This window comes from Thermobia domestica, chromosome 11, assembly GCF_964235325.1.
Source record: "Thermobia domestica chromosome 11, izTheDome1.hap1.1, whole genome shotgun sequence".
NCBI lineage: Eukaryota > Metazoa > Arthropoda > Insecta > Zygentoma > Lepismatidae > Thermobia > Thermobia domestica.
Window position 1 is genome coordinate 29711778 of NC_137464.1, and position 15022 is coordinate 29726799.

Here is a 15022-nt window from a genome sequence, read left to right on the forward strand (position 1 = left end):
TTTTAGCCCTCCATCTACTTATAATTAAAAGAATAAGTAATGTATTTATTAATAGTAGATCAACTAATTATACGAATTCAATTTTGTGAATATAATCAATGATTACCTACTGTAATTGAAAAATAAAATCAAACATGCTTTTAGGGCGTTCAATCAAAAGCAGCGTACCGTTACCAATTCTAGACAGTAATGAGTACGGAAGTTGAACACTTCTCGAAATTATAATTGCGCGCTTGAATGTTCATAGGTGCCAATATTTTCAGCTTGAGAACAAGACATTCGCAGTAATAGGAGAAAAAGGTATGGGAAAAATAAGACGACTTCCGAACACAGCTCGGAGTCACAGTCTGGCCTGAAATAATCAGCTTCTTTTTTGATACTTAATCTAATGATACTGTTACAACAAAATAGTGCCTTAGCAAATGCATAAAAGGTGGTTCTAAGTGAATCACACAAGATTTTTACTAGGCCTACACAAAACCGTTAAAGAAACAAGGAGATTTTTAAAGATGTTCGTACAACTGGAGGAGAGCTTTGTTTTTTCAATAGATATACCTATTAAGTTGTTTTTCGTAGGATTTAATAATTTCTAACAGGTTCGAATCTCACTGGGTGATTTTATTTATTTATATTTTGTGACTTTTTCACTTAAACTACTCTTATCGTAAAGTTTTATGGTATATACTATATTTACACGGGAGTGATTGACAAATTTCTAACCAGTCTAAAATGACAAGTCCCAGAGTCTGTAAAACCTTTTCCTTATAGCCTATGTCAATATGATTCCTCCTTAGTTCAAATCACTTCTTACATTTAGCTATAAGATTTTCATAAACTTAAAATAAATCCAAAGTTCTAGAGCTCATGAAATAGCATTACCACTACTAGAACATAGTACATTATTATTATTATTATTATTATTATTATTATTATTATTATTATTATTATTATTATTATTATTAATTTATGTAATAGGAAAAAGATTAGATGGTACTAATATTTTGAAACATCATTTTATTTCTTAACAATTTGATTTGACGTTTCCTAAAAACGTTTTGTTGTTATGGTGTATCTGGCCAATTTTAGGGCCCTAGTCACGAAGATCTCAGATTTTATTTTTTGCACTTAAAAGCCTTGGTAGTCCTTAATATTATACTACAATCACGCATTGTTTCCTAGAGAGTCTATCATAATAATCCCCTCTCAGTTTCATAAAATACTTACAAGCACTTTACGTCAAACAATCTCACATGAGCATTTTGGGAGAAGAGATTAAGTGTATTTTATACTGCTTTCAAACCTATTTTCTCTGGTTCAAAGCCCTCAGGAACGCAAACAATTTCGAAGGGTAATTTACTTCTGGGGACGAGTTTTCTTCCAATGATTTTCTAGAAATTGACTCATGCGATTTTGTGAGATTTTATAATACATATTTCGTTAGTAACCTTACAAATAGTATAATTTCTTTGTGCTAAAAGAATCTACGACACTAATTTGTTTTTGATATTGTTCAAGTGATTTTGTTTACATTTCGCAAATAAATACTCCATTAACAACCATACGATATGGTAATTCAATTATGATGAAATTACCTACGCGGAGTAGTGTTTTCTCTGAGTGTGACTTTTAAAGAACAATTTTCTCAATAACTTGTCTTGTCTTTTTTTCATATTTCATTAACAACTATAAAATACTCTGCAAATTATTTCTTACAAAATAGCACAGGTATTAATCTACTCTTGATGATGAGTTTGTTTTTTGAATAATTTGTAAAAACGACAAAGAAATATGGTGGTATTGCATAAATGAATACTATTTTATAATTGAAGAGGGTGTGTAAGAGGGAGGAAAAATCGGCAAAAACTCCTCGTACACCACTAGCCGTCAGAAGAATAAAAGTGGGGAATCTACCTCCAGATGATAGGCACTAGCATCGGACGGCTGTCCTCTGAGGTAAAAGCATATTTATACAGTAAGGAATTGGCAAGATGATTTTCTAAAAAAGAGAGACTGGTTTTGGGAAGGAGATTAGGAGAGTGATGGTAATACTTTAATCACGACGTCTGGGCGTATAGCTGTCATTCCTCGATGATCAAGACTGGTGTCCAAAGGCTCGGCTCCTTACTCTCTCAAAGGCTCTAATCGTCAGCTGCTCTCGAACCGTTGTCGAATTTCCCTCTTGTGAATCAGACTCTCGTCCACTGGCCAGATGCAACAGCCATCCGCCAGCTCCCGATGCAACTCCAACAGACGCTTCCCAAAGCGGAAGTCTCCGGTCCTATTTAAGGTCGGGCCCAGGGTTCGGCGACTATTACAGATGAGACGAGAAGCGTGTCCCAGACGTCGCGAGAGGTGTGGTATGAGGTAGTGGGAGGAGTCAAGAAAAGGTCTCTCACACATTTATTACAAAACGCAAAACAATTACTTACATTAAATCACATTTACAAAGTGCTGATTCAGCAAAACACAGAACAGTCGTTCGTGGTTCTTAAAAACATTAGTCCACTGTTACTCGTTTCTTGCGACGTAATATAAACACATAATAGTATAGCAAAGGTCTCTGTCCTTTCCTGAAATACACTAAATACCTCAAAACACAAACAGCACACACAAAAGTAGGCAACCCACATCATTGTTCACTGATAAATGTTTTATATATATATACAATCAATCAATCAACGATATATCGATCAGCGACAGTCTTTAATGTGCGCGCCAGCACAGACACACAAATCCCTTTACATTATTCTTATAATGGTGCATACATCACTCTCATTTGGTTCTCCACAAAGGACTGTTTACTCTTAGAGTTTTTTTTACATATTTTAAAAATACAGCACACAGGATTTTATTATTATTTTTTAAACAAGTATATCATAAATAATATAACGTACAGCATAACATGTTTCGTATCGAAAAATTACAAGGCATGGTTTACTTTTGAGAAAAAGTTATATTTCGGTGAAGTTTTCCGAATTTTGTTCACAAGAAAATGTTTCATTAAGTGTTACAGCACAATGATTTATTTTATGGAATTGGAGCGAGAAAGTTAAAGTGGTGACTCCTTCATCTTATTTGTATTGGTTTTGACTTTTACAAGTTGACAATACAAAATTATTCAAGTTCATATTCAAGTCTTTCGCTTTCTAGAGTTATATGTTATAGGCATGTGCACATACCAGGTGTGATCAAAAACACGGCGAATAATTTTATTAGAAACAAAGTATTAAGCTTACATGGAATTTGATTTAATCTCCTTCAGGTGAATAATTTTATTAGAAACAAAGTAATAAGCTTACATGGAATTTGATTTAAGTGAATTATTTTATTAGAAACAAAGTATTAAGCTTACATGGAATTTGATTTAATCTCCTTCAGGTGAATAATTTTATTAGAAACAAAGTAATAAGCTTACATGGAATTTGATTTAAGTGAATTATTTTATTAGAAACAAAGTATTAAGCTTACATGGAATTTGATTTAATCTCCTTCAGGTGAATAATTTTATTAGAAACAAAGTAATAAGCTTACATGGAATTTGATTTAAGTGAATTATTTTATTAGAAACAAAGTATTAAGCTTACATGGAATTTGATTTAATCTCCTTCAGGTGAATAATTTTATTAGAAACAAAGTAATAAGCTTACATGGAATTTGATTTAAGTGAATTATTTTATTAGAAACAAAGTATTAAGCTGATATGGAATTTGATTTATCTTCTTAAAAGTACTGTCCTAGGCTAGCTATGTACTTATTCCGAAATTTAACCCATGAGTGTAATCATTTCTTGAAAGTTTCTTTTGGAAGGGTGTTCAGCTCCTCTGTTGTGGCCCTTTCAATATCAGGAATGATGTCGAAACTTTTTCCTTTAAGCACGGTTTTAATGTTTGGGAAGAACCAGAGGCCACATTATTATATGCCTGAAGAGTATGGTGGATGTGCACAGACACGAATAATTCTTTTGGGTCAAAAACTTCTGTTTGTCTGTGACGGGTGACGAATTTCACACTCACTCTTCTCATTTCCAAACTGGTGGTTAAAATGCTTCGTACGGATCCGTACGAGATGTTTAGTTCTTGGGAAGCAATCGAATAGTTATTCACCTGTTATTAACCTAATAGATATTGGACGATCACCCGAATAGTTTATTGTAATTTTTGTGCGTTCTCTTGTTTTGGAGATAAATGGACGTCCCGAAGGTTGCTCGATTCCACCGACTCATTTCCGCTTTTAAATAGCTCATACCACTTGTAAACAGTCTTCAGAGTTACAGCATTATAGTCATACATCAATTTTCATGAGCTTTTTTAACATGTTCTTGCAACTTCAACCAGAACTTAATGTTCACGCATTATTGATGCATTTTTGATCAAACCTTTTAATTTACTTTGGTAGCTTGCTCCTTTCTGACGTGAGGTGTCCTACGTGTTTGTGGAGGACAACGCCCATGTTCAAGACTTTCAATATGGTTTCCCCGTTTCTCCCAGGTGTTTATTCCACCAACTACTACATAATCATGTCCCTACTTTAATTGTCCGTCTTCTCTAGCATACACGCCATAACTGGAAAACAGGAAACTAGTAACGGCATTTCATTTTTGAATTCAAATGTCTATTATAACCAAAACTAGGAACGCATGCAAGAGCTGGGACCTTGGGATACGGATCACATCCTCGAAAGTTGACTTTTCTGTAAATTTAGTGTAATTTAAAGGGCGATATTAAAACTTTGTTTTATGGCCATATTGAATTTAGACATTCGCGAAAACTTTTGGACCCGGGCAATACATTTCTGGGTAAATGCCTGGCTGAAGTTATGTATCAGAATAAGCACGTAACTTTAGACATAACAAAACCAAAACGGCCCTATTGTAATGTCATGAATTTCAAACATTCATAAATATTTAAGGATTTATAAACCACATATTGCAAAATATTTATTGCAAATATATCTTTTCCGGTTTCTTAAAATGAAATATATTTAATGTACAATTCTTTAATATACTGTTAAAGTATAATTATTCTTTAATATAATTATTATTAATTTAATTAATGTAATGTGCAAATTATTTCTAAATCTGTACGATTTCTATCAAGTGTTGTGTTTGTATCTATATAGGCCTAATTTAATTTTTCTTTTAATTTTCACTTTTATTTACAACATTTAATAATAGAGGTCAGGTCATATCAATCAAAAATTTCTACGGTATTTCATATTATTCAAGTTTTTGTTGTATAATTTCTGTTTAGCTTAGAGGATGAGGAGGACTGAAAATACATACCGAAGAAAATGTTACGAACTTTAATAAAGTACATGAAAGATATTTTGAAGGAGTATTTAAATTCAACTTGTGCAAGCTTGTTAGGAAGTATATTCCTCAAAACATCACACAATCATGATATTTACTGAATCTTTCACGGAAGCATTATCAATATAAACTAATATTTGAATAGGGTACTGCAGGTCCGTAGCCAGCCATATGAGAGTTCATCAGCATATTATAGTTCATTTGCAAGCCTACCGTGAAAAGTTTAAGGGGGCCAGCAGAAATTTAGGGGGCAGGGCCCTTTAGACCCACTGGATACGGGCCTGGGGCGGTGTATGGGCGAAGTATGTCTGTGTCTTAATTTACTTTCCTACAAAATAGATAATTAAAGATGCTTAATTGTGCATACCCTGTAGAAACTGTTTGTGAAGACTCAATGACGTACCGAAGTGTGTGTATTGTGGTCCGGACACCGGGAGTTTCTAACTTTGGTACAAAGTGTGGTCGCATGAGAACTACAGGAACGTAACTCCATTTTCCTAGGTTTACAGGCGAGAGGACAAAAATATTATTTTCTTAGAAAGATATGCTTTTAATAAAATGGTAATTGAGCTACAACAGATGATTGACAAGTAGAATATATGCTGTTACGTTACATTTATACCAAGTGGGGTTTCAAAATTATGTCCAATCTTGAAGAAAACGAAAACCGCATTTTTTGGAGTTACGTTCCTCTAGCTCTCATGCGGCTGTATTACCTTTCTCTCTCTCTCCGTGGAGTGTTTTTTTTTACTTTTCGTATTCTTAGTTTCTTTTAGTCTCAAAAAGTGATGTCATGTTAAACCAAAGTAATCCGATAGAAAAATTATATCAATTTTTAAATGGTATCCCAAATTACCTAAAGTTTACAATGCATTACAGTATGCAATATGAGGCAAAGCTATCATGAAAGTTTGAAAAGGCAATTGTAAGTAAATAAACATAAATACTATAAAAGTAATTATTATCAATAATTGGAAATAAGTTTAAAATAAATCAGATGTGTAGTTATGGTGAAAAATTATCCAAAAAAAAATTATGTCTGCAAACCTATTAAAAGATTTGAGCTTCAAACCAAGATAGTGGATTTGAAGATGACACCAATGGTGGTAAAATAGATGAGATACTATCTCTATTACCGTCGTTCGAAACATACGGTACAAGAAACCATTGCTCAAATTGTGACTATAAGTATATATATTCATGCTGAAGTGTCAAACTCGTGATTCTTTACTACAATACGATTACTGGAACACGGATATACTTCATCCATTTGTGCCCATACAAAAATTATTTTTTCATTGTTACGTAATAATTTCGTTTTAATCACCAATACAAATATTTTGATACATTTTAAAGTTATCTAAGAATACATAGATTATCTGTAGCTATCATATTTGTTCCAAAATAAACATCGGACAAATAAACAATATCATTCGGGTCTTTAACGATTTTGAGTAACAAAGTAAAATCTGTAGATAATGTTGCTACCACTCCCAAATTTACCGGTATTAGCCATGACATCCAACAATGTATATTTATCCAAACTGGATTCAAAATATTCTTCATGAACATAGTCAAAGTGGTTGTCAGTCTCCTCGGATATGTCTCCTTCCGTCTTATTGTGTGTTATAGAAGAAAAATCTCGTCCAGTTCTTTACCAGGAGGTAATGTGTTTAAGATCGATGACACATTCCCGCGCTGGATGGCGATGCTGATACGTTGGAAAAGAAATGCAGTAATTCGGGGGTCACCAGTTTTGATTGCTATTCGATGACCAACTTCATTAATGAAATTAGATCCTTCGTGACCCCAAGACCCACTGGTTTCTATTGCTACTGTTACAAACCAATATTTGTCCAATAGGTTTGAGTATTTTAGTCTTTTGTCTGATTCTTTGTGAGCGGCGACGAGACCTGCCTGAATCGAAGAATGGGGTAAGTTGGAAGGAGCAAACGTATCGGAACATGTGAAATCCCAGACTAGTGCTTTTCCATTTTTCCACGGTACCAAGGTCATGCCATCAGGCCTTTTACCATCAGAGCGGCAACAACCATTTGGTTCTTTTATTGAAGGAACTCCCGTTTAAACGAGGGCTCTACAAATAATGTCGTTTACAATATGATGTCGAGATTGTCTTCCCGCACTTTTTTTACATGAAAGGCCATGTAATCCTTTATTATCAACATGTGCGTTGCAAGCAGGACAAAAGAGAGGCTCACAAATATTAACACCTAAGCGCAGAGCTGTAGCAATACGAAAGCTCTCATTAGAAAGATGTAGGCCTAGTGTGTGAGAAGGTAGGGCTTGAAGCCATGCTCCGTTTTTGGAGGAAGAGACAGCTAACAGCCTGGCTTTGTCATCTGGGTTATTAGTTGATGATAGGAGTGAAGATAAACGAAGTTTGACTATAGGTTCATCCCAAACAGACTGAACATGTCTTTTGTCGATAGGTGGGGGATCCATTCCAACCAGACTAGTCCATTTATCGGTGCACTCTTGTACATCTCGAATCGAGTCTAAGTCAACCTCCTGTTGAAGAAGAGATCCAATTAGTTCTCGTGAGCCATAGAATGATGCGAGGAAAGAAGGTATGGCGATATCCATGGCTCGACGAATCCCAAGGCCTCCATTCTCAACTGGTAAGGAAGCTTGTAACCATGAACTGTCTTTCAAAGAACAGTTTAGAATGGATTCCAGTCCTGTTCTAAGAGTGTGGTCGAATTTGTCAAGTAATTTATCATCCTGCCAAGAAGGGGAGCAACGGAGGAAATACAGTAATCTTGGAAGTGAGAGTGAAGCTCGTAGTAAATAATAAGCGGAGTGTGCAGAAAGTTTTGACAATTGAGAAAAGAAGAATTCTAATTTTGATATCTTGTCCAATAAAATTTTGCTCCTTGATTCGGTAGAGATGGCAGCCCCTAAAAGTTCCGCATTGGTAGGTGATAAGAGTTTGATACCAGGTGCTACTTCGTTAAACTTTTCATAAAGGTCATGGACTTCATCAGCTCTGGCGCTCAGGAAACTCACTTCACATTTGGCAGAGTTAAGAAACAATCCAATCGATGAAGCTTCTAGAATAGATGAATAATTTTATTGTCAATCTATAGACCATTAAGGAATCTAATATATAAATACCGAAATATTCATAATGTAAACATCAATATTTAAGTGTCAGTGTTATTTCTTTCAAGGCAATGTCTCAGGTTTAACGTATGTCACTAATCTAAATATATATTCTTCAAAAGATGGTTGTCCTGTTGTTAGCGGCAGGCTACTCTGATTCGAAATAATTTAAATGACTTTATTTACATTTAGTACTATCTATCCAGCACTAAGGAAACAAACATCGATATTTCTCTCTATTTTTCCTCTTACCAAACGGGCAAAATAAGTAGTATACGTAAAGCTCAATACATTGCAGGAATTACTAATATATTGTTCCAGAAAATTACTTCATTATTGACTTAATAAAGTAAATTAAGTGTGTAGCATAAATATACTTATCTTACATTACGCTACATTGTTTACAATCTTGTCTCTTTCCTCCTAAGGTTACTATTTGAAACGATACATAGCTTGAAACCTGCCTACATTTTTATTAGCTTGTGAATAACAAATAACAAAGTCTGTATCAACAAATAAAAATCCTGATGCCCATCTCCCAATGAAACTACCAACAAATGAATGCTAAGGGCCCCAGAGAAGGCGTTACGTTCTGTGACCTGCCCATCTTTGGATGGAAATGAAATTGCCCTTAAAAATGTAGTTTGAAATGGCTAAAAGCCATTACTTCAAGGCAAGGGTGCCGATTCCAGGGGGCCCGGGCCCCCCAAAGCTTATGTGGACCCCCGCATTGTATTTATGAATATACAAAATTTGATATAATTTGAATGCATAATTTGTCTTAATATCCTCATATATGCCTTCTGCATATGAATGCCGCACCCCCAACCCAAATTTACAGAGAAATCGGCGCCATTGCTTCAAGGAGCAATTGCAAGAAGATGACATAACTTGACGATTCTGGGTTGCAGTTTTCTCCTGTTACCTGGTGACGAGGTCACCAAGTATTTCTTTTCTGTTTTCGATGACGATTATATTAGTGATGGCGATGATGACAGTCTCAGTTAGTATACAATGCAGTAACATATTGTTTTCAAGTGTATGTGTTTATAATTTCTGTACAACACGAATCATTACTTATTTTTAATTAGAGTCTCTGAGGGACCCCACGGTATTTTCGTTGCTATATTTTTCACCTCAATGCACAAAGGATTAAAAGAGTATTCTATCTTTGTAGCACCAAGTAAACTTCATAAGAATGAAAGTAGTTTTCGAAGCTAGAAGATGAAACTCCTCAATGGCTGAGTCTTCATCAGTAACGTTTATTTGTATGATCACTCATACCTTCAACAGAAGGGCACCAATTTTAATATTTTATTGTTTAAAAGAGTATTCCTTCATTGTAGTCCCGTGTAAATTCTATAAGGATCTGGCGATGTCTCCGGAGCGAAACTACGAAACGTGTAAATGGTTGATAGTGTTCATACCGCGATTATGGATTTGACTACGCAGAACTGCAAGATATGAAGAATTATGTGAAACAATGTTGTAGACTGGAAGAAGACAGTTTGTTATAGCGTTTCTTTTTCAGCGATAAAGGCTACCGAACATCTAAATATCAAAGTCAACCTTCAAAATTTAAGAAACTGGAAATAGAAAATCTACATATAAATGAAAACATAAGCGAGATTCATCGAAAGTAAAAGCATACTTTCTTATTTATGCAAGAAACATTTACGGCACTTTATATTTTTCGCAAAACAGATAGATAGCTCCTTGCAAACAGTTCCTTGATTATCTCATGATGCAAAGTGAAGGATGTTAGCGTCTCTGTTTCACCTAATAAGACATCTATATCCATTTGACAACGTAATCGATGCGCTCTTTTCAATTTTCTTTTGTATGTTGTGTCTTGAACGTCTATCTGAACGGGGCCGCGGTGGCTCGGTGGTAGAGCGTTCACCTCTGGTGCTAGGGGTCTCGGGTTCAAACCCTGCTCCCGCCAAGTGAACTTTGTGGTGGACAAACACCGTGTGCGTGGGTTTTCTCGGGGTTCTTCCGTTTCCTCCTACTTTCATCATTCCACCATGTCATTCATCTCTCATCATCACCGTCTCCTTTAGCCTAACCGGCATAACCGTGGGACGTAAAACTCAAAAATTTCATATCAGTTTTTCTATCTGAACAATTATAATAATTTTAGTATATAAACGTTTGAAAATATAATCACTTATCATTGTCCTTTAAAACAGAAAGTAAAAATATTGCTAATAATGTTTGTTTCCAGTTAAGAAATGATTTTGAACTTATATGTGAAGTAGAAAAGGACATCAGTGAGATTACCGAGTTTATTCATTTTGTTTCCTTTTATCTACTTACGTTTTTAGTGTTCCTCAAAGAAAATATTTAATTAAATTCGAACAGTGCTAGGATATACTACATCCATGTGTATCCACATAAAAATATAAATTAAAGAAAGCAGTATGTCAAAGTTATTAAGTAGAAAAATTAATAAGAAAATATTTATAGTATTAAATGCAAGAACGTGGGTTTGTAAATTAAGGACGCGTTTGGATTTGAAACATATTGCCCTTAGTCTCTCAATCTCTTTCACAAAAAATAAGGTTTTGTTTGAAGATAGATCTTCTATAATTTAGGAAGTGTTTAAGACTTAAACCCCACACATATAATTATTTAGTACCATCTATGAAACTTTTGACAGGAAATCTCTCACACTTTTTTTTATGAACAGCATTGTGTATTCTAGGGTGCACAGCATATATTTCTGGAAAGTGTTAGGGCAAAATATTGTTTGCAAAGCTTGCTATTTTAACTGCTATTATAATTATTATGGTCATTATTTTTAATTTAGCGGGCACCACTGTTATGTATCTGTAGAAAAAATACCTATGCGTTGGTTTCCCACCTACTTTTACTATTACTTTTTAAAAATAGAATGACCAATACTAAATGAGGGTACTAAGTATTGACTAAAATTGTCATATGTACACACTAAAGTTTTTACGAATAGACTGTTATAGTCTATTCTACCTGAGGTGTATCATATACTAAAACAAGTTAAATACAATCTGCACTTTCGTATTATCCCTCTTTACATTGTGCATCCTTGTTCCCACGTCGATTTTGCTCCTATGCACCATGTACAATTGTGGAAACACATTGACAATTTCATCTTTATAGTTGTCTTTTTCTTTCTTTTATTGCAGAAAGAACAGAAACCCTTGTGTACCGAAGAAGAAACGATAGTGAATATACTACAAAAGATATTATTTTCGACAATAGATGTCGCGGTTAAATGCGAATTGCTGGGTTCAGGTTATTGCGAAACAAAATACAGTACATTGCAGAATGTATTTTGTAAGAGTCCATTTTAACTCTAGTTTTCTAGTTACTAGTGTATTTTATTCTTCTAAAGATATCTATAACACCACTTTCCAAATGTAGATTTAAGTCTTGCAATTCTTTTTGCACAGAGATCATTAGCGTTTGTACTCCACACTTGTTCTCTGGATTCTTTAAATCGGCTCATTGCTTTCTCGCTGAACAATGCTATCCGAGCCAGAATGTTCTTTTTGGAATAAATGACAGATAACCGGAGGAATTAAATAAAACTGTCATAACATTACCAGAACAGTATCCTTTTAACATGAGAGAACAGAAAGAATTTATAAAGAGATAAGATAAAATTCATTACTTTTTAAATTTATATTGTATTTAGTATTAAAAGTAACACATTTCAATATATTTCTGACTAAACTAGTAAATGAAATTTGTAGGTTCAATAACCGTATTTCTACATAAATAGTGGTTGTAAAGCAGTCACATTGAAGTCTCAATAAATAATACTAAATTAATAGATGCATTTACATAAAATGTAAAAACGAAATTAATATACTTATACGCATCTCCCAAAGTAGTTTAGTAAGTAAACGAATTTAGCAAGAGAGTTTCAGAATCAGATTAGTTGACTTGACTTGAGTTTAGCTTCCCTTTCAGCAGCAAGACTATATGAGACGTGAACTTAATGACTGACGTGGAAAGCGAACCACATGATTTCCCGCCGGAATGCGAACCCTGGTCTTCTGTCCTAGAGGGACATGCTAACTTCTTATCCACGAAAAAGCTCATAATAATATTTCCAAATTGTTTTTAAGATGGTGGTTTTGAAGATGATAATATTGAATTTATTTGCCATAAATTACCACATACATAATATTGTGCAACACTGTTTATTGTAGATCAAAATGTGTTAATGCATTAAAGGATATTTTCCGCTAAATTCTTAGCCAACGTTCAGGCAGTAACATTTCGCACAACCAGAGACAAATGTTTAACATTTACAGATGACAATATGTCATCCTTTAAGAGTAGAGACTACTAAAGTACAAAGCTGCGACACCTGTTTTTAAACCATAAAAATTGAAACATTAGGAAAATCTCAGATGAAACCAATTTTGAGATATACCCTTAAATTAATAAGACTTTATAGTTTTTTGGTCTATCCATTGCAGCATCTAAAATAGGTAAGTATCAGTCTGATAGTATCTACAAAGTCCTACTAAATACACTAACAAATGAATCCGAACTTTTGTTATAAATCTTATATTTAGATATGTATTTATGACGCCAAAATTGCTGAGCACTAATTTTTTCCATTATTTATATAGGTATAGAATCAACTATTAGCTTATTTGTGGTGCATGTAAAATTTCCTGGTCTGAGAATTGAGGCCATTGGGATATCTTACTGTGTTTCCATGGAAAATGTCTTTACAGGCTAACACAGTTGCTCTTAGGCTTATATCTGAATATTCCATTACAGAATGGGAGCATTATAAGAGAGAATAAATAGAGAATTATTGGTTAATGGAATTGAAGATTGCTTAATGGAATTGAAACGAAAACCAGATAGAGTAACTTGAATTGTTTATTTTAATGATACCGTGTTTCAATTATTTAAATGTCTCTTAAGAAGTGAACATCACAATTTGTTATATACAATTATAATATTAACTTATGGAATATAGGTAATATAGGTAATGCTAATTTTATATATAATAAAATTTAATTTCGAAATGAATGGGATATCTCAGTAGATTAAGAAATCACATACTATAAATGCTTGTTTAATTTCAAGGAATGCAGAAGAAGTAATTCGTCATATAAATCAATGGATGTTAAATATTTCTAAAACTTAGAAATGAAACTCAAGAGTCGAAAATCATGATGCTATTATTATTATATTATTATCTCACTTTTATCAATGTTAAACTATATGAAACCTATATAAGTTCATCATTCCATTACATAGAGAAAATTAATAATAAATCACCCAGAGGTACACTCATGTCCAAAATGATTGTCGCATATCTATTACGACCTTCTTGTAAGAATGTAATTTGATAATGATTTTGCAGGGTATTTTTAATATTGATACTATGAATATAATCTGGAAATGTATATTTGTGGTAAATTACATAGGAAAAGAATTATAAATACGAAAATTAGAGTGAGTGAAACAAAATATTGCTAAATGGACAAGAAAGTTTTATTTTCGTTTTGTTGTTCCTATTCACTTCTCTTTTGACATTAAATTTGCCACATGCATATCTTTGCCGATTATACAGATACTAACATTATAAGAAATACCGGACAAATTCGTTACCAAATTATATCCCTACAACATATTTATAGACATGCGACGACAATTTTGGACATGAGTGTACGTTTCAATCTTCGCCTAGCAGCACTAGGATTAGGATTTTACATTTCTAAGCTTTCGGTATTTATGGTTATGTTAGCTCCTCATGTATTAGGGATGACGTCTCTCGGCGAATACGCTATCCGGGGAAAGGGAAGGGAGGTATATATTAAGTATCACCAACCCGGCTTTTGCCTGGTGTGAATTAGAAAAGCCCAGGAAGACCTCATTCAGGATTGTTGGTCTTAAAAAGCTTCTTACACCGAGTGTTCATAGCGGTAATCGAACCAGGGGTCGCTCGCATCAAAGACAAGAGCGTTAGCGACTACGCTAAGCGGGACTACGCCTCGCAGCACTACTATATTCTACTATTAACTGTTTCACCGAGTCTTTCTTCATCAATGCTGTCCTTTCTTTACAACTCTACGATATTCTGAATAATCCCTTGTTTTCCTTTCACTTTTAAAATAATGAACAAAGATTAGAAGCCAATAAGTCCACTCTGATATTAATAATTCCCTTACAGTAAATAGCATAGTCTTCGTTCAGTCCCCATGGACTAAAAGTGTAAAGATTAAACCTCTATGTAAATCTGAGACAATTACCCCTCTAAGACACATTTCATTTCACAAGAAATAATTGGATATAAATAAAAGTTGTTTTGTACCCAATCGATCATATAGTGTACTACTAGTAGTAAATCACTGAATAGACATATGTGTTGCCCGTTTAAAAATCGTCTCTTGTCCATTTTATACACCTTTCGGGAAATCTTGTTTTTCTTTGTTATCATCTTATTTAGTGCATCTGAGAACAAATAAAAATAAGTTTTATAAACTCTAAAATAGATACCTGAGCCATTAAATGGGATAAATCAGCTGACATTAAGTATTAACAAAGCAAGAATCACGAAAAAATTACATTTCAGAA